Source organism: Heterocephalus glaber, unplaced genomic scaffold, assembly GCF_053883595.1.
Source record: "Heterocephalus glaber isolate CG9 unplaced genomic scaffold, H.glaber_assembly_v1.0 deba00001504, whole genome shotgun sequence".
NCBI classification, from domain to species: Eukaryota; Metazoa; Chordata; class Mammalia; order Rodentia; family Bathyergidae; genus Heterocephalus; species Heterocephalus glaber.
In genome coordinates, this window is record NW_028258324.1 from 15,940,597 (window position 1) to 15,962,487 (window position 21,891).

At 42.2% G+C, this 21,891-nt stretch overlaps 1 protein-coding gene across 8 annotated transcripts in view; it reads right to left on the reverse strand.

Annotated features, from left to right (window-relative positions):
• The window catches only part of Nmnat3 (nicotinamide nucleotide adenylyltransferase 3), a 140,471-nt gene that overhangs the window by 72,198 nt on the left and 46,382 nt on the right, over positions 1 to 21,891 (reverse strand). For 4 of the 8 annotated variants that reach the window (XR_002391658.2, XM_013070906.3, XM_087186232.1 and 1 more), the window contains 3 exons: positions 10,834 to 10,935; positions 9,460 to 9,646; positions 7,587 to 7,615 (listed from right to left, as the gene is read on the reverse strand). The exons of 2 other annotated variants lie outside the window; for them this stretch is intronic. The gene's annotated coding sequence lies outside the window, so the exon portion shown is untranslated. The remainder of the gene's footprint in view (positions 1 to 7,586; positions 7,616 to 9,459; positions 9,647 to 10,833; positions 10,936 to 21,891) is intronic. 2 more of the 8 variants (XM_013070911.3, XM_021250364.2) reach the window with 2 other exon arrangements.

The following is a 21,891-nucleotide window of genomic DNA, read 5'->3' on the forward strand; positions in this document are numbered from 1 at the left end:
CCTCTGGAGGTGGTGGGGAAGAGCTGCACTGGGGACCAGCCACTGACTCCTGGTTTTGTCCTCGATGGCTGTGATACCTAGGGCAAGTTATAACCCTTCTCTGAGCCTAGTTTCCTCATCTGCAAACTGACGCTGACAAGGGAGAAAGAGATGGCAGTGCACATGTGGTACGTAGCTTTAAAATGGCTTCCAGTGACCACTGCCATCTAGTAGTCAACTGTAATCCTTCCCCTTCAGTTTGGACTTCACCCATTAACCTGCTTCTAATAAACACAAAGTGTCGGGATGTCACCACTGAGACAAGACTACACAAACCTGGGCTCACGCTAATGTAACCAGCTGCCATGCTGTGAGCTGCTCTGGGAGAGGCACATGGGGCAGGGGACAGAGGGAGGCCTTGCTGGCCAAAGCCAGGAGGCCCTCAACTGGCTGACAACTGTGCATTGAGCGTGGAAGCAGATCTTCCTGAGGTGATGTCTTTGGTTGAGGCAGCGGCCCTGTGAGCACTGGTCACAGCTAGGTGAGAGAATGAGCCAGAAGAGACATTTAGCTATATCTGGATTCCTGACCCACAGAAATTGTGAAGTAATAAGCTGAGATAGAAGATACAAGTAATAAATAAGTGTGTTGCTTTAAGCTGCTACAATTTGTAACTTGTCACACAGCAACAGATAACTACAACTGTGGCCAACAGGAGGAATGCTTTCATTCCCTTTCTTACACCTCTTGTCATGGTGGTCTTGGCTGTTATTGTGTAGTTTGGGGCTAACAGGGAGAGTTCTCAGTCACTGGGCCCAGGGACCCTCTCTGTATCTAAGATGGTCCTGAACCTAGGGCCTTTGTACTATACTATATCCTCAGCCCTGTTTTTCGTCGTTTTTTAAATTTTATTTTATCTATATTGAGACAGGGTCTCACTCAGTTGCTAAATTATCTAGGCTGGGCTTGAACTTGTGATCCTCCTCCCTTACCCTTCCAGAGTGTACCACCACACCTGGTTTAAAAGGAAAGTTTAACCTGGCCCCCACTGTCTATTTTCCAAGCTTGTCTCCAGTCACTTTCTGCCTCCTACTTGATACACTAGCAACAATGAATACTTGTCAGTGCATTCTCTGTGAGCAATCCTTGGCCTCCTGCTTCAAGCTTATGCAGTGCTACTTTAGTTTCCCTCAACCAGAACATCCCAATCTGTTAAGATTTAACTCAGATGATCATATTACTTATGATTTCAATCACTATTTATTGACTACCTGCTAGGTTCTGTATCAGTTAGCGATGCATTAGGCTTTACATCCCAGAAGTATAACTGCATGGCTTAAACAGAGTCCATTTCTTTCTCACATAAGAAAAAATCTAGTAGACAGCTGATGGACTGCATCTTGGGCTGCAAGCTCTGAACTTTTGCCTCACAGTCACAAGATCACTGCTGCAGCTACAGCCATCTGACCTCAATCAGTGCAAGCCAAAGGAGCAAGAAGCTCTACTGGACTGGCTGTCTAGTAGAGCATAGCACTGTTTCAGAAGCTGTGCTGTAGATTTTGCTTTTGTCTCATTGGCCAGTGACAAGAGAGGCCGGACAGGCAAGTAGAAGCCCTCCAAGTTTCTCCAGTAAGAAGTGCCAAGGAAAAGGGGGTTGGACATTGGATTAGCTAATCTGCAATGGGTGGCACAGAGTTCGGGATACAGCTTCTGGGAGCTGAGAGTACACAGGGCTGCTGAGATGGCATCTGTGACACCCACCTTGGGTCAGCTGATCTATAATTTATCTCCAGGAAATCACGTCACAGTCTACTGAAAATAAATGCCCATGTGTGTTTCCTATACCCCAGACAGTAGGCCTCATGAGAGCATAGATGGTGTTTTCTTTGTCTCTAGATCTCAACTATATGCACAGAGCCTGACCCAGAGCAGGGCTCAGTAGAGGCTGAAGCAGTGCACTGGCCAGCTGGTCAGTAGACCTGCCTACTAGTAGTGGAGAGGCCTAATGCACAGAGAAGTTGTTCTGGATGTACCCTGAGCTACAGTGTGAAGATGAAGGCACTCAGCCCAGGCTTAGACTGGCTTTCCAAGCTTCATTCAAGGCAGCAGTAACACCCCCTCCTGTGCCTGAAAGCAGAGTAGGAGCTGCTGAGCTGCTACTGGCTTCTTCCTGTAGTGGTGGTGGAGGGGTTTACTGAGATATTACTTGTAGTGAGTGCTGAGGCATTCACAAGAGCAGCCTCCTGCTGAGTGCATTTGAAGAGGGTGACTGTTTTTGACAACTATTTTGAAGTCTTTCAACGTTCTATTTCATTTTGACAAAATCTATAAAGTTTTAGAGCTATTGAAATTTGCAACTGCAGCACCTCGGGTAACCTGGGGTTGTGATCCATTTTCCAGAAGTTTTCACAAACTACAAATTAGAATGTTTGTTTGAATGATGGCATCAATGGTAGTGAAGTTTGATGTTGGGAAGTCTAAATGACCCGCCTTAAGTGCCTCACTTCTCTTTCATTCCTTCCCAGCCACATCTCAGGCTGGAGAACCCAGTGCATGCACATTTCAGGCTCAGTAATAAGGGCAGTGCACCACCATGTGTGTACTTCAGCTGACTTCAACTAAGTGCCCTCCCAAGCAAATGCAGAGAAATACAAAGATAGGGTTGAAACAGACTCACTCCAGGGGTCCATCAAGGGAATAAACTGGGTTTGGGTATAAGTGCAAACCTCATCAGACAAAAGGCAAGATGTGTGCAGTAAAAGAGCTCCATCTGCCCTTATCATCTAATAATGTCTAGTGAGACAAGTAAATATGGGAGATGTTTGCTATTGGGAAAGGCTGCTCATCAATAAGCATTTAATGGAGGCCCACAGAGTGGGCAATAATTGCTGCTGAAGGATTTAATAAGTTGAGAATTCCTTCCTGGAATTTTCCATTAAACTGGAGACAAAGCTCTCCTGGGCTAGCTCTGAGCTCTTTCCTCTTCATCTTAATAGTCAGCCACCCAGCATTTCATCCAGCTCCTCTGTAAACACTGTCATGAAATGCCTCCCTCACCAAGCCACCCTGGCGATCCATCTTCAAGGTTTTCTCCTTGGAATATTTAGCCGATACCCTCCTCTCCCACCATGCTAATGCTGTATTGTTACACATGTTATTACTTTCTTCTCATCAACCATTGAACTGTCATTGCTTTTTCCCCATGTAGAAGGTAAATCCTAGCAGGTGGTTTCCCATTCATCTTTGTCCCCTCACCTCCTATGACCGTGCCCAGGGTGATTGCCCGTCTCTACCACATGTTTTTGTCACACAACTAACAGCTACCTCCTCTCTGTGGTTCTGTTTCTTGAGATTGGGCCTTCCAGAGACAGAAACTGACCTTTGCATTTCCTAGGGCACCGAAGACTCCTCCCCCTAAACCCTTGCAACTGATTCAGAATGAAATCAAACAAGACAGCCACCCTGCAGCACCATCTCCAATGCCATGATCCCATCAGCAGAGCTGCATGGCCTCCTGCACAATAAGTCCAGGTCATTCCCATGCCTTGGAGAACTGAAAAGTCGAAGGCTGCCATTGTGCCAGCAGAGTCCAGCCAGCTCCTTCCAGATCCCCCTTCCCAGGTGCTAGCCTGCTCCTCTGAAAAGGTGACAGTGGAAGTTTCCAGAGACCATCTAGTATCTGCACCACAGCCAGACCTTTGGCACTGCCTGCTTGCCCTGTAGCCACTGGGAAACTGTTTATTAAGTAGTATCTACTAATGGCCAGACCCTCTGCTGGGCACTGGGGTACCAGGGAAGGCAAAGGAGATGTGGCCCTTGTCCTCACAGAGCTTCCAGTCATCTGCAGGATGGGAAATTCATCATGGAACTGCCACAGGACAAGGCCCAGAGCTTAACACCTCTGCAAGAGGCAGAATGACAGTGCCCACATGGCCACGTTAGTCCTCAGAATCTGTGAATATGTTACATTGCATGGTACAAGAGACTGTGCAGAAGTCTTGAATACACAAAGGGTCTTGAAATGGGAAGGGTCTCCTGGGTTCCATCACGAAGGTCCCTGTAGGAGGGAGGTAGGAGGGAGGCAGGAGGGTCAGACAGCAAGAGATGATGCATGGATGAAGCAGTGATCAGAGAAGGGAGAAGGTGCTGGGAAGGGCCGCACATCAAACAATGTAAGAGGTCTCTAGATGCCACGTGGGGCAAGGACATGGCATCTGAAGAACCTCCACAAGGTACACCGGCCTTCCCCACCTTCACAGCATACTTCAGACCTGTAGAACTATTCAAGGTTTTCTCCTTGGAATATTTAGCCCATACTCTTTTCTCCCACCACGCTAATGCTACACTGTTACTTTCTTCTCATCAACAACAGAACTGTCATTGCTTTTTACACTGTGCCTCTTCCCCAAGGCACAGAGATGCATGCTGTTTCTTGCCACTAAGTATGTGCTGATTTGTCAGAGCACCTAGGGGCAGGCTTTCAGAGCAGCCTTCGAGCTGTGGCGGGAGGGGAGTAGGAACTGAGAAGGGGACAATGAGGCCTGAGTCAGGCATGGGGAACAGTTATGTGGCCTGGAAACCACCAGAACAAAGCAGCCGAGGCTGTGGAATGAAGGAGAAGATGTCAGTGTGGCACATGGGTAGGTGTGAGCTGATGCATGAAGTTGAAGTGTGTGAAGATCTCACCGCTCCAAGGACTGAGGAGCTTAGATTTCCTCCTAGGCAAAGAGAAGTCTCTGAAGGATGAAGCCCGGGGCCTGCCTTAATCAGATTTTGTTTCAGAAAGAGCACTCACATGCTCTAGGAGGGTGCAGCAAGGAACCACAGGATGGCTCCAGCTGCCCCTGTCCTGCCTGGTGAAGGTCGGTCATCCCAGTCTCCTAAAGGAGGCCTTTTCTATGGCTCACATCACTCCGTGCTTGCAAGTAATGTGGTGCTGGCCAATGCCCACATGGTCTCAGTTCTGTCTCACAGAGACACAGAAAGGAAGGCAAGCCGGGAAGGTGAGGAGCCCTCACTGCAGGTGTAATGTGCAGATGCTCATTGCTTTGGAGGCAGTCAGTTTACCTTTCCCTGTGGTGGGCGCCTCCAATGGGCCAGACCTGGGAATGCAGTTGCAAACATCCCTGTTTTTTATAGACATAAAGCAGATGACTTCAGGCAGAATGGAAATGGAGCCTGCAAACATTGTCCATTACACAGGCCCCTTGGCCAGATTCCTCATCTCAAAGAAAACAAGAGACACAGTTCGTATTTGTGGAGTTTACCATATTTTTCAGGACCCAGGCTAATCATTTCCACCTGTACTATGTCAACTTCTTCAGGGCCATCAATCTTCGAGAAAACTCCAGTACTTTTTCTTTTCAACTTTATTGGATTCACCCGTTGTTGCTATGGGCACATAGTGCTGCTAAGAACAAAAGCAATGCAAGTCTTTTTTTATCAGTGTAAAGATCCTCACCAGCTACCCCTTGGAGGAAACAAACATGCCAATTAAGCACTCATCCTAATTATGAGACTCCCAAGAAAGCAAGCAGCCTGCTCTTTAGTTCTGAGAACTTTCGGAAGATTTGAAGGAGCATGAGAAGTGGAAGAAGTCCCCTGAAAGCCCATACTCGTGAGTCTGGGACTAATTTCGGCTGTGGCAGTAAGTGGAGTGACAGGCTTGGTGCTGTGCTGAAAAAGCCTTCAGAGGTCAAGGCTCATTCTCCCAACACACCTAGGAGGGAAGGATTTGTGCTTGCATCCCGGTAAAAGGCCTCGTCACCTTCTTTAGGCCTCAGTGAGGCCCATGGAAAATGAAACAGTTATGTTTATCTCTCAGAATGCTCATGAGGATAACTGAGCTGACACCCCTGCACAGTATCTGGGCCACAGGGAGTTCTCCAGAAATCCTACCTCCTTTCACTTTTCTTTCATTATGTTAAAAATAAAATCTGCCATTCCCTATACCTGCTCTCTGATGCTTGTTCACTTTGTTTGAAAAGACTCCCACAGTTTTTCTAGTCACCCATGATAAAAACCTGGCAGCCCTGGGTACCTACTCAGCATCCTCCTGCTGTCAGGTAGGTCATGCACACCAGCCCTGGGAAATGTCGCCATGTCCTCCTGAGGAAGGCCAACCCCACACTCCACTGCTGCGACTCAGCTCTAAGCATCACTTGTCCATGGGCATGAATAAGAGTCAATATTGAGAGAAAGAGGGACAGGTAGTGTCATGTCATTCTGGTACAAATAGCGTCTTTTGAGGATGAACAAATAATATGCCCTAAATCACAGCCAATTTGCCAACTGGGAACAAAGCAAGTGGAAGAATGGGTAGGAGATGAGAAGTGTCTGGGGTCTGCTGTGAGGAAGGCAAAGTAACACATAATTAAAGTCACAACTTTCCAGCTTCTGTGCTAATGCCTTAGAGGCAGAGGAAGAAACAAAACCTGCTCCTGTCCTCAAGGTTAAAATCTCTCAAGGTTACAATCTGGCAGGAGGAATGAATAGTCCAGACCTCAGGTAGGGCAGAGTCTGCTGGTGAACCAACCCCCCCCCCCCACCCTGCCCCCAGCAGACTTCCTTTCCTCTACAGGCACAGAATCCTTGTCTCCTTGGCATCAGGGTGAGGCATGTGACTAAGGTCTGGCCAGTGAGCTGTGGACAGAGAGTTATGTGATACTTCTGGGAATTTTCTTTAAAAGAGAAAGGCATGCCTTTCTCCCTTTACCACTTCTCTGCCCAGAATGTGATGACTGGAGCATAGCAGCTCTAATGGATACTGAGGACAAGGACAAACCCACGTTTGACACAGAATAAACGAAGAGAAACTGCCATACCAGTGCTTGGTGGCCTACCTCCAGGTATCTGTACCTGGGGGAAAAATACTGGAACTCTTCTAAGCCACCATTGTTTTCTATGATATGGAGCTGAACCTAATTCTAACTTATATACTGACATCTAACGAATGTTTATTGAAGCAGTATATAAATAAATGAAAAAGTATGTAAACTTTTGGAAGTTTCTATTGCCCCAGTTAAGTCTATTTTATATGCAGTGCCTCAAATGCATATTGTTTGAAACAGAATACACACCTAAAGAAAAAAAATCCACCATAACTTAATTTTTTATATGAATTTTTCATGGGAGAAAAAAAATCCTTACTCAGGAATCTGGAAGTCTGAAATGTGCAGCAGCAAATCTGCTTCTCTGTAGATCAGAAAAACCAGAGTCTGTCCTATCTGTATCCCCCCCAAAACAGATTCATTATGGTGTGTTGTTGTACTCTGCTTCAAGTGGGCATTTGCCATATGGCTTGGCAGTTTAATGGTTTTCTGATACTTGACAAAATGAAGCACAATCATTTTGCAAGGAGCTTGCATTCCTAGATGGGTCTTTTCCAAATAACAGCTGTGCCTCAAAATTGAGTTACTCAATTCACAATTTGTGGACACAATACTCAAACATTTACAAGTGAGCGAAACCTCAAGTCAATTGGGCTATTTCCAGGCTTCAGAGTTTATGAAGTTTTTAGCAATGTTATGATTGTGCAGCTGTCAACAAGCTCAAGCCAACATCTCTGGACCACCAGACTCTGCAGGGTACAGTGATGTCCAACTTACCAGCAGGCCATGTGGAGGTGGTCATAAACCTGGGGGAGAAAAAGAACATGAGAGAGAGAGAGAGAGAGAGAGAGAGAGAGAGAGCCTCACCCCCAAGCCCACAGACTGAATCCCAATACCTTTCTAACCTTTTCCTATCACATTTGTGCCAATGATGCCAAAATCTAAATCTACAGCCCTAGGATTGATCTTGCTTGTGGGCCCCTACAGGTCCACAGATGTCCACTTGACACGAGCCTGATAACAAGCTAGATAGACATGGAAGCAAAGCCAGTAGTAGATGTAAGTACTTACTAAGTGACCCCAAGTGACCATACTATCAGTCAGAAGAACCCAGGTGAACTGCATTAATAAACAACCCCAGAATCTTAGTAGTTTAAATGATAAAAATTGATTTCATGTTCATATTTCATATCCATTCCATGGTGGTTTGGAGCTCTGCTCTTGTGTCATTTTTGTTCCTCAACCTAGAACTAAAGACAACAGATTAACCACTACTGAATTACAGTCTGCCACTGCAGCAAAGAAAACGAGGGCTCTGGAAGGTCCTTGGTAGCAATTTTACACTTGCTCCCAAATTAGCACAGTTACTTCCACAGACCCCACCCTCCTAATACAGTGTGCTAGAAAGTACAGTCCAACTCTGTGCTGAAGGTAGAGAGCCAGAAACATTTGGTGAATAGCCTGTGCTTACCCAGGTGAGTTTACCAACCATCCTGAGCTTCAGCAGTCCATAAGGAAAACAGAGACAATCACATAAACCTCCTAGAACTGTTATCAAGGTTACTGGAACTGATCCACAAAGAACACTTCGAACAGGGGCTGACTTATAGGAGGTTCTCCTTTCCTTTCCCTATGTTCAAAACATAAGTCACATCCAACCCTGCATGGCTCTCTCTACTCTTTTTCTGAAAAAGATCCCATCATTTTTCTAGTTATCCATGATTAAGATGAGCCACTCAGTTATGATATCTCCTCATTCCTCCTTTCTCCAAGGATGGCCAATATTCCCTAGATAAGATCTTTACTTTCCATTGCGAATGAGAGCCCTCTGCTATAGGATTCCATTACATTATTGTATTAATTAAAGTATTTTTATTTCAAATGAGAAAAACAAACGCTGGGTATCTTAGTCCCACTCCTTACGAAAGCCAAAGCAGTAAAAGAGCATGGACACTTATCTCACAGAATAAAGGAAGAGCTGATATGAGACCTCAGGGTGCACCAGAGGCAGGTCAGTGCCATGGTCCCAACATGGACAGGGTCCCATGGCACAGACATGGTCACTGGAGTCCATGCCAGTGTACAATGCGGTTCCCAGAAGGGGGCAGTCAACGTGGGCTAGAAAGCTCCCACCTGGCCCAACAAAGTCTCCCATACTTGCTAAGGCAAGAGCAACTCGAATAACCTCCTTGCCTCCAAACTGGCCGGACTCCAATCTAATCTCGATATGCTAAACAGATAACTAGTCTTAACACTTAGGCTCAACATCTCAAACTAATGTGATAAACTTATGGGGTTTCCCACACCCCAAGCATTGTGTAAAATCTGGGCATTTGGGCCGACCTGGCTTTTATTTACTAGGCTATGTCCTTTATCTGGCAGCAGGAGTTGGAGACTCACTCCCTGCTCTGCTTCCCTTTGTCTCCCGAGCACCTTCTCCTCAGGATCCATATCCTTGGGGAGTGGATTTGCAGTCACTTCACATTCTCTGATGTGTTTTATGACCATTTCTGCTTCCTAGGGTCTCTGTGCTGTTGTTTCATGTGCTGGAAAGGTCTCTTCCACGCCACCTCTCCTGTGGAGCTTCCCCTGGTGGCTTCCCTGGAACCCAGTGGCCCCTCCTCAGACCACATAAACATGATATACTCACTCTTCTATGTTGCTGAGACCCCTCTCTTTTCTAGTACACCGTGGGCCTGGATCCCATGGAGTATGATGCAGCAAGGAAGGAATATCCACTTTGAGGGACAAGGTTAAAGTGAAGAGTAGGTCAAAATGGGAGCCAGAGAACAACAGTTTCTTCACAGCAGGGTCGAGGCTGAAGCAGGTGGACGCAGCTAAGAAAGAAACACCCCCAAATTAAAAAGTCAGAGCTGCTGGCCTGTTCACTCCCCACTCTTCCATTCTTGCCTTCAGTATTGGGCATGTCCTGGTTTTCCCAGAGTGTTCATCCCTTGAGGGTTTCTGTCTCCCAGCTGGGATGTCAGCTTCTGTCTGAACTTAAAGTTTCCTCTCATTCCATAAATTAGGTCACTGCTTTGGGTGGGCTCCATGCTAGGATCTTGAGTCCTGATTCCCACTTTAGAGGTAGCATTTGATTTTGTTTGTTTGTTTTGTCCTCCTCTGGCCTCTGCCCAGGGCTTTGTGCACAGGACCTCTGCTCCAGATCAGCAGTGGACAATAAGCCACATTTAGTATTGAAAAAGCAATCCCATGTCCTCTACAGCCCTGGGGCTTCCCCATGTGGATAAAATGCAGAAACAACTGTTCATGACAGCTGGGGATGGCACCATGGCCCTTCTAGTGCCCAAACCCCAAACCTGGCAGCTAACTGGGCTCTTCCCTCTCCCTACTTTCAAGAGCCTGTCAGTTCTACCTCTGCAATATCTTCACTATCCATCCCTCACTCAAAGTTCACAGTCATTGGATTGGGGCTCATTATTTCTCAATTGGGTCTTAATCTACTCTTTACCTACCTCCTATCTCTAATTTCACTTCCCCTAATCCATCCTTCCCACTGCTAGTCCTGGGGTCTTTCAGCATGAATATCTGGTCCCCTGCTTAATCTACCTCCCCACCTTTTGCGTTAGGGACAGTGTTGAAATTCCTCAGCATGACATCCATAGCCCGTTATAACCTGGTCATGGCCTGTGTCCTAGCCTCATTGTTACTCTCAAACCCCTTCTATATGTCTGTTCTACCAAACACTTCCCACCCTGCTCTGAGTGCTGTGGTCACTTTCATCCAATTATGCCAGGCTAATAGCTGCAACACTAACGGTCCACTTCCTCTGGGGAGCTTCTCAAGGTCTGTTCCTCCTCAGGTAAGCTGGGAAGATTCTGACAGAGGGAAAAATTGCGAGGAATATAGGGTGACAGCTGTCTCTTCTGTGCTACTATCAGTGTAGTCCCTATAATTCAGCCAGTTTACTTTAGACTGAATTTTAGTATCAGCCCTATAATGAAATCTAAAAATTCTAACAAAGAAGACCACTTTATTTTAGCTTGTTTGTTCATTTACTCACCCCAAAAGAAAACAAGCTTCCCTTGCCACCAAGTTCCTCAAAGGCACAGGAGGACACCAAGGGGCCCCTGAAACACAAGGTAGGTGGAAACTTGGCCAGGCTCTGCAGGAAGGCAGAAGAGATGAGTGAGTCACAGTGAATCACAGCAGAGGAGGACACAGAGCTTCAAAGCTCAAGGGTAGGTGTTTGCTTGAGATTTTTACTGGGCACAAAACAACCAAGTACAGAGCCACTCTTGCCAGTTGTGTGTAATATAATTTCCTCTAGAAATTATAAGCAAAACAGCCCATCTTCTTTTCTTTACTGAGCTCTGAGCAGACTGCCATTGTGATGAGGAGATAACTACAAATTTGGGCAGTAATCTGAGAAGTCTGAGTAGACATGAGCCAGGTTTGGGGCTATAGTTAAAGTTTTTAACTGAGTTCATCTAACATATATTTAAAAGTATGCATAATTGCTATTGTTGTAGGTTGGCAATTAGGCCAGAATGGTGGGCAATTCATAGTAACAACTGTAGTCTCTATAGTCTTAAACAGAAAAACTTTATTTTGTTTCATTCCTCAGTTACTGCTTTCAAATCCACTATTAAGTCTCACACACACAAAAAAATGCTTTGTCCATGGCCCCCCAAAGCCTACTCATAGGCTAATGTTTTGCATGAACATGAGGATATGTGCACTCAGTGACAGACATGGGACATTTCCACTAGCTTTGAAGTGAAGTTACCTGTGCTTGTACTTGGGGGACCTCTGGGATGGGAATTTGACATTCACATGCTCCAGCCTTCCAGGCCCATATAAAATAAAAATAAACCAAAGCTCCCTGATGGGGGTGCTGTGAAGATAAACTAAGACACCTGAAGATTCTGCCTCCTAATACTTTTTTGAGATGATGGAACTTTATGTGTACAATCAGGAAGTAGTATTCACATGTGCTAATCCTGTGTCAAGATACCTCTATTGATGACAAATTCCATCTTTCCTCACAAGAACAAATCAAATGAAGCCACCATTTGTCTGAAGCATCCTGCCCTGTACAACACAGAATTAGGGATTCAATAGAGCCAGTTTTCCAACTGATTTGTGGCTAGGATGGGCTGGTCTAAGAAGCCCAGTACATATCTCAGCAAGTTAAACACAACACTCCAGCTGACCCTGCACCAGGTTCCCTCCCACAAAATGACAACTTGACTTGTGTATTAGTTTGGCTCTAAAATATCCTTCAAAAGTCTCCAGTGTTCAGAGATGCATTTGGAGGAAGGTGATTGGATCATGAGGGTTCTAATTTAATCAGTGGATTCATTCACAAAATCATATTTGGTGGCATTATCAGGAGGTAATGGAAACTTAGAGGAGGTAGGGCCCAGCTGAAGGGAGTGAGTTAGTCAAGGGACCATCCCATTAGGGGCTGTATTTTGTCCCCAAACCCTTCTCTTGGGCTGTCTCTTTCTGCTTCCAGACTACCATGAGGTGAGCAGCTTTCCTTCACCACACCCTTCCACCATGATGTTTTTGGTTTGCCACAAGCTTAAAAGAAATGGAGCCAGATGACCATGATCTGAAACCTCTGAAATTGTTAGCAAAATAAACTTTTCTTCCTTAAGTTGTTTTTCTCAGGTATTTTGTGACAGAAAGCTGACACTGGATGAATTTGAAAACTAGCAACAAGGTTAATTTGCTTCTATGATTTCAAAAGAACTAATGTATCTGCTATACTTTAGCTAATTTTTTTTTTGCAAGGCCACTGTGACAAATGGCAATGTAAGAATTTGTAGGCCACAAGCCTGTGTTCCCTGTACTTGGACCAGGGAAACTGCCAGCAGTTCAGGGAAGGAGCAGCCTGGCCCCAGGATAAAACACGATAGATCCTGGAGGTTCATGGTCAATGGGTGGAGCTAGACTCCAGTCAGGCCAAAGGAACGGCAGGGTACTTCATGCCCAGAGATTGAGGTTAAGCCCAGGTGAGACATCTGGAGGTATCAATTCCAAAATTAGGTCAGTGAAGCTTCATTTCATAGGCATCTGACCCATGCGAATTCATCTGTACATGCTAGCTTTACTGAGTCAATAAAATAATAACAAGTATAAAATAAAATGTAGGCTGAAAAGAAATGATTTAGGTTCACTGTCCATAAGCAGATGTTACTGTATGAGCTGATCAAAAAGAACCTGCTGATTCTTCCTTCAGCATAGGGACCCCCTTTTTCCTGGCTAGCAAACCCTGATTTTGTTCTTTCAGAGACAAGATGCACAGACAGGAACCACAGCACTGCACCTACCATGAAGTTCGCACTCCTTCTGTCACTGATCACTCAAATGTGGGCATGTGACCTTCTGTCCCATGAAATGAAGAAGTACTTGCAGGTCTCTGGGATAAACTTCCCCAGATGATGAAAGAGCAATGACAACAGTGGCCTTTTCCTGCCTGTCCTGCCCTGGACAGTGTGGTATAGAGGCTGTGGCTGCCATAGCCTTTCTATTCCACAAAGGGAAGGCCTACAGAACTGCATTAACCGTGTAACACCTCTGTTCATGCTTATTATTATATGAACTGCTAAAATACTTTCACTAATGAGGTTATGACTATCAGGTACTTGATGACTTGTGGCTCAAAGCACCACAAGAGGAACCTCAAGACACGTCAGTTCTTGCCCTTTTCATACAATGTGTGTACTTCTGTGGGCCAAATGTGACTCCAGTAGTAAATATGGGCACTTTCTGCATGATGTGGGCCTGAAGTCAAGGCAGTAAGCTTATCTGGGATGTAGCTGAGAGGACACCTTTTGGTATATGTGCTGCTGAAGTGAGTACGAGAGACACCTTCTGGGATGGAGGTGGAGATGGCATGCTGAACACTTACATGTACTGTGCTGGGAATTTTCCAATGATTATTTTAAGTAAACATGATTTTCAGTTGACATTGTGACCTTAGAACTAATCTCAGCGGAAGATTTTTCTTGAATCTCTTAGCAAACTTCTCTTAACTGCATTCCATGTTCCCCAAGCACCGTAGGAACCTTGCTAAGGGCAGCTCTGTATGTTGGAGAAAGGTCTTTACCTTTGATTGCTTCCTGTGGAACACTCTAGCTCTCCACCAGGGGTGGAGGGCAACCTTGCTTTCCCACCTCAATGCTGGCTGTACCCCTATGGTGCTTTATGGCCCAACAAAGCCTAATGGCTAGAAAAAGCCTGAATATGCTCTGTACTCTGCACTTCCATGTTTCTGCTTCTACTAGGCCTGTGCTCTGAATCTCTGGGACTATCTGAATGATGGAACCATTTCTACCTGTTAAATGATCTTCCCCCAATGCCTACCACACATCAGACTGCCCATAAAAGGTCTCTTCCACTCAAAAACAATTAAAAAAAACCCTGAATTAAAAGTGGACAAAGGAATTGAATAGACATTTGTTTAATGGCCAATAAGCACATGAAAAGAGCCTCAAATAATTAATAATTAAGGATGACCCAGCTATTCCCCTGCTGGGTATCTTCCCCAAAGAGTTAAAAGAATCATACCACAGTGATATATGTGCACCCATGTTCATAGTGGCACAGTTTGTAACAGCTAAAACTTGGAAACAGCCCAAATGCCCATCAACTAGAGACTAGATAAAGAAAATGTGGGTTTTCTATAAAATGGAGTACTACTCAGCCATAAAAAATGAGAAATTAGAGACATTTATAGCTAAATGGATGCACATTGAGGTGATACTCTTAAGTGAAATAAATAGGACACACATGTGTAAATACCAATAGTTTCTCTAGTGTGAGAAACTTAAAGTGTAAATAAGGACTGAAAGGTATAATAGATAATGTGAAATAGGAAGAAAAGGGGCAAAGGGGAAGGGGAAGTGGGAGGGGTAGGGGAAAGGAAAGAAGGGAATGGAATTAATATGAGAAAATGGAAAAATGGAAAAAAGTCTTTGTAAATACGGAGAGATGGAGGGGGTGAAGGGAGGGCAGGGGAGGGAAGAAAAATAAGAACCAAGAGAGATTATGTAAAGGTGCAAATTTCCAATGATGAATGTCATTATATTGTATACCTAAACTGTACCAATGATTAGAATGAATAATTGATAATGCGAAATAGGAAGAAAAGGGCCAAAGGGGTAGGAGAAGTGGGAGGGACAGGGGAAAGGAAAGAAGGGAAAGGAAAAATGATGAGAAATGGAAAAAATGGGAACAAAGTCTTTGTAAATAGGGAAGGGTGGAGGGGGTGAAGGGAGGGCTGGGAATGGGGAAAAAATAAGAACCAAGATGCATCATGTAAAAGTTCAAGTTCCCAATGAGAAATGTAAATGTACTGTATACCTAAAATGTACCAATAAAAGAATTAAAAAATAATTAAGGAAATGCAATTCAAAACTACAATTGAGATACTACCTTTTTATTCATTAGGATGACTATTATAAAAAACAGAAAACAAGTGTTGTGAGGATGTGGAGAAATGTGAACCCTTGTACACTGTTGATGGGAACACACACCAGTGCAGCTACTATGGATAACATACAGTGGTTCCTTAAAAGATAAAAAATAAAATTATTCTCTGATCCAGCAATTTTTCTTCTGAGTATATACCTAAAAGAACTGAAAGCAATAATACAAACGGACATTTGTACCTCCATATTCATGGTAACATTATTCACAAAAAACAAGAGATGAATGAAACCTGATTGTCCATCAGTGGATGAATGGATAGGCAAAGTGAACGGAAAACCAAAATATGCATTATACACACTGACACACAGGGTGACTGAAAGGTGAAAGTTTAAATTAATAAAGTGTGTTACAGTAAAAGACACACTGCCACTAATTACCTTCAAAATACTCTCCCTTGCTTGGAACACACTTATCCCATCCTTCTTGTCACTTTCTGAAGCAGTTCTGTAAGTCCTCTTTCACATCTTTACAAGGTGTAATTAAAAATACTGTGAACACTGCTACTAAGTGTCATCCAATAGAAAGGCAGGCACATAAAAACATTACCATGTGTCCTCATCTATCTTATTCACCAGATGTGGCACTGTGTGACTTCTGGATCTTCCCCAAAGTCAAAATGATCATGAAAGGTAAATGCTTTGAGTTGATTCAGAACATCAAGGGAGCCAAAACTGCAACTAAAGACACTGAGGAGAGAGGATTTCCGGAACTTCTTCAGACAGTGGCAAGAATGATTGGATATGTGTGTTTGAAGGAAGGGGGAGGATTTTGAGGGAAATTAATGGCAATGTGTATTTTTTAATGTGTCTTTTAATGTAATAAAATTTCTAAAAATGTAAACACACTATATTTTTCCATGTCACCTTGTGTTTGTGTATCTATTTGTATGTATATAGATAATGGAATATTATTTTGTCTTAAAAAGGCAAGAAATTCTGACACTACAAATGGATGAACCTTGAGATCATTATGCCAAGTGAAATAAGGCAGTCGCAAAAGGACAAATATTATATGATTACACTAAGAATACAAGGTACCTAGAATAGTCATTTTCATACAGACAGAAAGTAAAGTGGAAGTATCAGGCATTGGGAGGAGGAGGAATAGGCAGTTACTCTTTAATGAGTTTACAATTCTAGTTTTGTAAGATAAAACACATTCTGGAGTTTAGTTGTACAACAATGTACTTAACACTATTGAATTGTACATTTAAAAATGGTTAAGTTGGTAAATTTTATGTGTATTTTTCCACAATTAAACATTTAAAATAAAAGCTCTTCTTTGTTAAGTCTTCACTGATGCCAGGCTCCATTTCTCTGATTATCGTGTCATAAGCAATTCCATTTCAAAATAATCCCAATAGAACAGAAAACCTTTGCTTTGGTTCCTTGTTTTCTGTTCTATCAGGATCAGTACTGCTCCTAAAGTCAATTCTACTTAGGGCATTTCAATTTGTGCCAATAATCTCTTCCTACCATTTAGCCAATTTGAGCTGGTATAACACTTCAACCAAAATCAACCAAATTGATAATACACTTGGTCTAAAACATGAGAACAAGAATACTGAAAATAAAGAAGGAACCCTAGAGATTTTTAGGGAATGAGAAAAAGAAAGTTCACAGATAAGAGAATGAAACTAAGCCTCATACCTGACCTCTTATTTGGACCGTTAGATGCAAAAGGCAATGAACAATGTCTGCACACTTCTGAGAGCAAAAAGTCTAGGTCTAGAATTCTACATCTGGATAGACTACCAATTAAGTATGAGGGCAAAACAAGCCATTTTTTAGATATGAAAGGATTCAAAGTTTACCTCTCAGGCACTCTTTCTTCTTCTTCATATTATTTTTGGAGTGCTGGGGATCAAACCAGGACCTTGGAGCATGCCAGGCAAGCCCTCCACCACTGAGCTACAAGCCCTGGCCCTTCTCAGACATTCTTTCCTAAGAAGTTCTTTGAGGATGTGTTCCAGCAAAACAGGAAGAAAAACCAAAAAAGATAAGGCATCTAACCTAGGAGGAGGGTGAAATTGGAATGAAAGTTGTACAGGTTGGCAAGCAAAGCACAAGTTAGAGCATGAAAATATGAGCTCTAAGAAAACAGGTGAATGCTGGACAGGGTAGGTAAATGACAACAACCACAACAAATTCAAGTAAAGCAACAACAACAACAAAAAACTATATATATAGCATGGGCTAAATGTATATACAGTAAAACATGACATAGTTTTAAGCCTTTGATTGAATATAAGAAAATTCATTTGATCCTGACATTAAGAATTTTCCTTTATGTGATCCAGGACTACTTGACCTAGCAATGAACATGCACAAGGTCATAAGGACCTAAATCCTGCTTAATGGTGTTCAATATTTAGAGTCAATCTAGTGAAAAGATACAAAGGCTTTATTGTAATGTCAACACCATTGGCAATGTAAGAATACAGCTACTAGAAGAGAAGCAGGTGGAGGAAGAATGATGGGAAGAAGCACTAATATTTTTCCTCCATCACAGGAAGAGTCCAGACCAGGGATGGAGAACCTTGTAGAGCTTTCAATGATACAGCTGCTGCAGTACATGTGTCATAGTTTCGCCACTATTGGTCTACACTGATTAAAGGTGATGAACCAGAAACAGAGATTTGGTTGTGAATAACATATACGGGAAAAATAGTGCTTACACAAGACAGGGCTTAAACTCCTTTACCACAAAATGAAACTGGAAGATAGGCAGGTTAGGGCTACTGTACCAGCTCTGATATCATTAATATCCAAGGATCCTTCTAGATTTTTTTTTTGAGGGGAGTACCGGAGATCGAACTTGGGACCTTCCACTTGTGAGACAGGCGATGGAACCACTGAGCCAAATCCCTGGTTCCTAGATTTTTTTTGAATCTATTATTCTTAGACTATTCCTTCAAAACTGTCTACTTCAAGATTGCTGCATGGTCTGAGAGGATTGTTGGCACTCTAGCCATCCTATCTATATTCCAAGTGGGAAGTAGAAAAGGGAGAATGGCAAAAGTAGCCAACCTTTTAAAGTCAGCTCCCTTCATATTTTTTTGTAGCCCTAACAAATTCTGTTTATACTGCATCAGCCAGTACCCAGTGACAAGGAAAGTGATCACAATAAATATTGAGAAGTATAGTTTTTTTTTTAGATGGAACAGTGAACTGGGTTTGTTTTAGTAAGAAAGAATGGGAAAATGGATAATGGGTAAACAATTTGCAATCTGTGACTCAAGAGATAGAAGTATATTATTTAAAATAAAAAGATAACAAATAAAAGACTAAAATTACAACAGAAACATCAAAAATGAGAGGAAGGAAGAAGGAAAGGTATAGAATATAAAGGAGTTAAAGCTTTACTTTCATAATAAAACTTAGTGGTATAAAATTTAGAGTTGTGCATTTAACTCCCTGAAATAATTTAAAAAGATTCAAGAAGCTGAAGGAATTTGCCTTTGGGATATAGACAAGCGGAGGAAGTTTTGGGGATGGAGCTGTAATTTTTCACAAAAAGCCCTTTTGTCTTGATTAAAAAAAGAAACCATGTGTATATATTATTTTGATTAAAAGTGTCAGTGTTTATTGAGAAGCGAAGCATCATTTCTTTTATTCATTAATTTCATTGGTACATTCTAAGTAAACAATATGATGTCATTCATCATTGGGAATTTGTACCTTTACATGATATATCATGGTTCTTATTTTTTTCCCCCATTCCCCTGCCCATCCTTCCACCACTCCACCCCTCCCTTTTTACAAATACTTTGTTTACATTTTTTCCTTTTCTCAGATTTATTCCTTTACCTTTACTTTCTCCTACCCCTCCCACTTCCCCTTTGCCCCTTTTCTTCCTATTTCACATTATCTATTATATATTTTGATCCTTATTTACACTTTCAGTTTCTCACACCAGAGAAACTATTCAGTATTTACATGTGTGTGTCCTATTTATTTCACTTAAGAGTATCGCCTCAATGTGCATCCATTTAGTTATAAATGTCTCTAATTTCTCATTCTTTATGGCTGAGTAGTACTCCATTTTATAAAAAAAACACCCACATTTTCTTTATCCAGTTTCCAGTTGATAGGCAATCGAGCTGTTTCCAAATTTTAGCTATTTTAAACTGTGCCACTATGAATATGGGTGCACATATATTGCTATGGTATGATTCTTTTAATTCTTTTGAGAAGATACCCAGCAGGGGAATAGCTGGGTCAAATGGGACCTCTAATCCTAGTTTTGTGAGGTATCTCCATACTGATTTCTACAGTGGTTGCACCAGTCTACACTCCCACCAACAGTGGAGAAGGGTTCCTCTTTCCCCACAACCCTGTCAGCATTTGTTACTGGTTGATTTCATGATAGCAGCTATTCTTTCTGGAGTGAGGTGGAATCTCAGCGTTGTTTTTATTTTGATCTCTTGAATGACCAGTGCTGTCCATTTTTTCATATGTTTGTTATTTCTACTTCTTAATCTGAGAAAAGTCTGTTCATTTCAGATGCCCATTTTTGGATTGGGTCTTTAAATTTGGGAGGTCTGATTTTCAAAAATTCTTTATATATTCTAGATAGTAGACCACTGTCTGAGGAATAGCAAGTGAAAAATTTTTCCCACATTGTAGGTTCTCTTTGTGCTGCTGGTGGTTTCTCCTGCTGTGCAGAAGCGTTTTTAATAACATGAGATCCCAGTTGTTGATTCTTTGTGCTAGCTCACATGTGACTGAGGTTCTGTTCATGAAATCTTTTTCTACGCCAACATCTTCAAGAGTTCTACCTAACCTCTCTTCCAGCCGGTTTAGTGTTTCTGTTTTAATATTTATATCTTTGATCCATTTTCATTTTAGTTTAGTGTATGGTGAGAGATATAGATCTAGTTTTAATCTTTGGCAAGTTGAAACCCAATTTTCCCAGTACCATTTATTAAAGAGGCTATCTTTCCTCCAGTGAGGGTGTTTGGCTCCTTTGTTAAAGATGAGGTGGCTGAGTGTGTCTAGAGTTGTTTCTGCATCTTCTAATCTGTTCCACTGATTCATGGTTCTGTTTCTTTGCCAGTAAGTACCATGCTGTTTTTATCATAGTAGATTTGTAGTATAGTTTAAAGTTGGGGATTTTGATACCCCTTACCTTGTCTGTGTGTCTAGAATTGCTTTTGCTATTCTGGGTCTCTTCTTGTTCCAAATGACTTTTTGGATTGTTTTCTCAAGCTTTGTGAAGTATGCTGCTGGGATTTCAATTGGGATTGCATTGAATCTATATAGCAGTTTTGGAAGTATGGCTATTTTCAATATGTTGGTTCTTCTTCCCCAGGAGCAAGGGATGTCTTTCCATTTTCTGATATCCTCTTTGATCTCTTTTTTCAGTGCTGCAGTTTTCAGAGTAGAGGTCTTTGACTTCTTTCATGTGGTTGATTCCTGGATATTTCAGTTTTTGGGATGTTATTGTGAAAGGAGTTGTTTCTCCAGTTCCTCTCTCAGTGAGTCTGTTATTCATGTACAGGAAGGCTATTGATTTTTGTGTGTTGACCTTGTATCCAGCTACTCTACTGAATTTGGTTATTAAGTCTATAAGTCTTTTGGTGGAGTTCTTGAGGTCTGCTATATAAAGTATCATGTGATCTGCAAATAATGATAATTTAACTTCTTTGTTTCCTGTCTTTATTCCTTTTTTTCTTTCTTTTATCTAATGTCTGTGGCTAATGTTTCCAAAACTATACTGAACAGTAGTAGTGATGGTGGACATCCTTGTCTTCTTCCTGATTTTAGTGTGCAGGATTTCGGTTTTTGACCATTTAGTATGATGTTGGCTGTTGGTTTTTTTTGTTTTTTTTTTTTTTTTGATATGGCTGTTGGTTTTTTATAGATAGGTTTTATCAGGTTGAGACAGAGACCATTTATTTCAATTTTTTGTTGGCTTTTTATCATGAATGGGTGTTGGATTTTGTTGAACACTTTTTCTGCATCTATTGAGATGATTATATGGTTTTTGTCCTTGGCTCTATTGATGTAGTGTATTACATTTATTGATTTGTGTATGTTGAATCATCCCTGCATTGCTCAGGGTGTATGATCTTCTTGATGATCTTCTGCATTCTATTTGGCAGTATCTTATTAAGGATTTTTGCATCTATGTTCATTAGTCAGATTGGCCTATAGTTCTCTTTTTTGTTTGGGTCTTTCTCTGCTATGGGCACCAAGGTGATGCTTATTTCCAGGAATGAATTTGGGAGTATTGCTTCCCTTTCAATTTCATTGAAGAGTTTAAATAGTAGTGTTAATAGTTCTTCTCTAAATGTCTTGTAGAATTCAGCAGTGAAGCCATCAGGACCCAGGCTTTTCTTTGTTGGTAAGTTTTTTATTACATTTTCAATTTCATTGATTGATACTAGGTTGTTTAGAATTTTTAGGTCTTCATTCAACTTTGGTAATCATATGTATCTAGATATCTGTCCATTTCTTCTGTGCTTTCCATATTATTGGTGTATAGGTTCTTGAAGTTGTTACTGATGATCCTCTGGATTTCTGCTGGATCTGTTGTAATTTCACCCTTTTCATTCCTAATTGCACCGATTTGGGTCTTTTCTTTCCTTTTCTTGATAAGGTTGGCTAAAGGT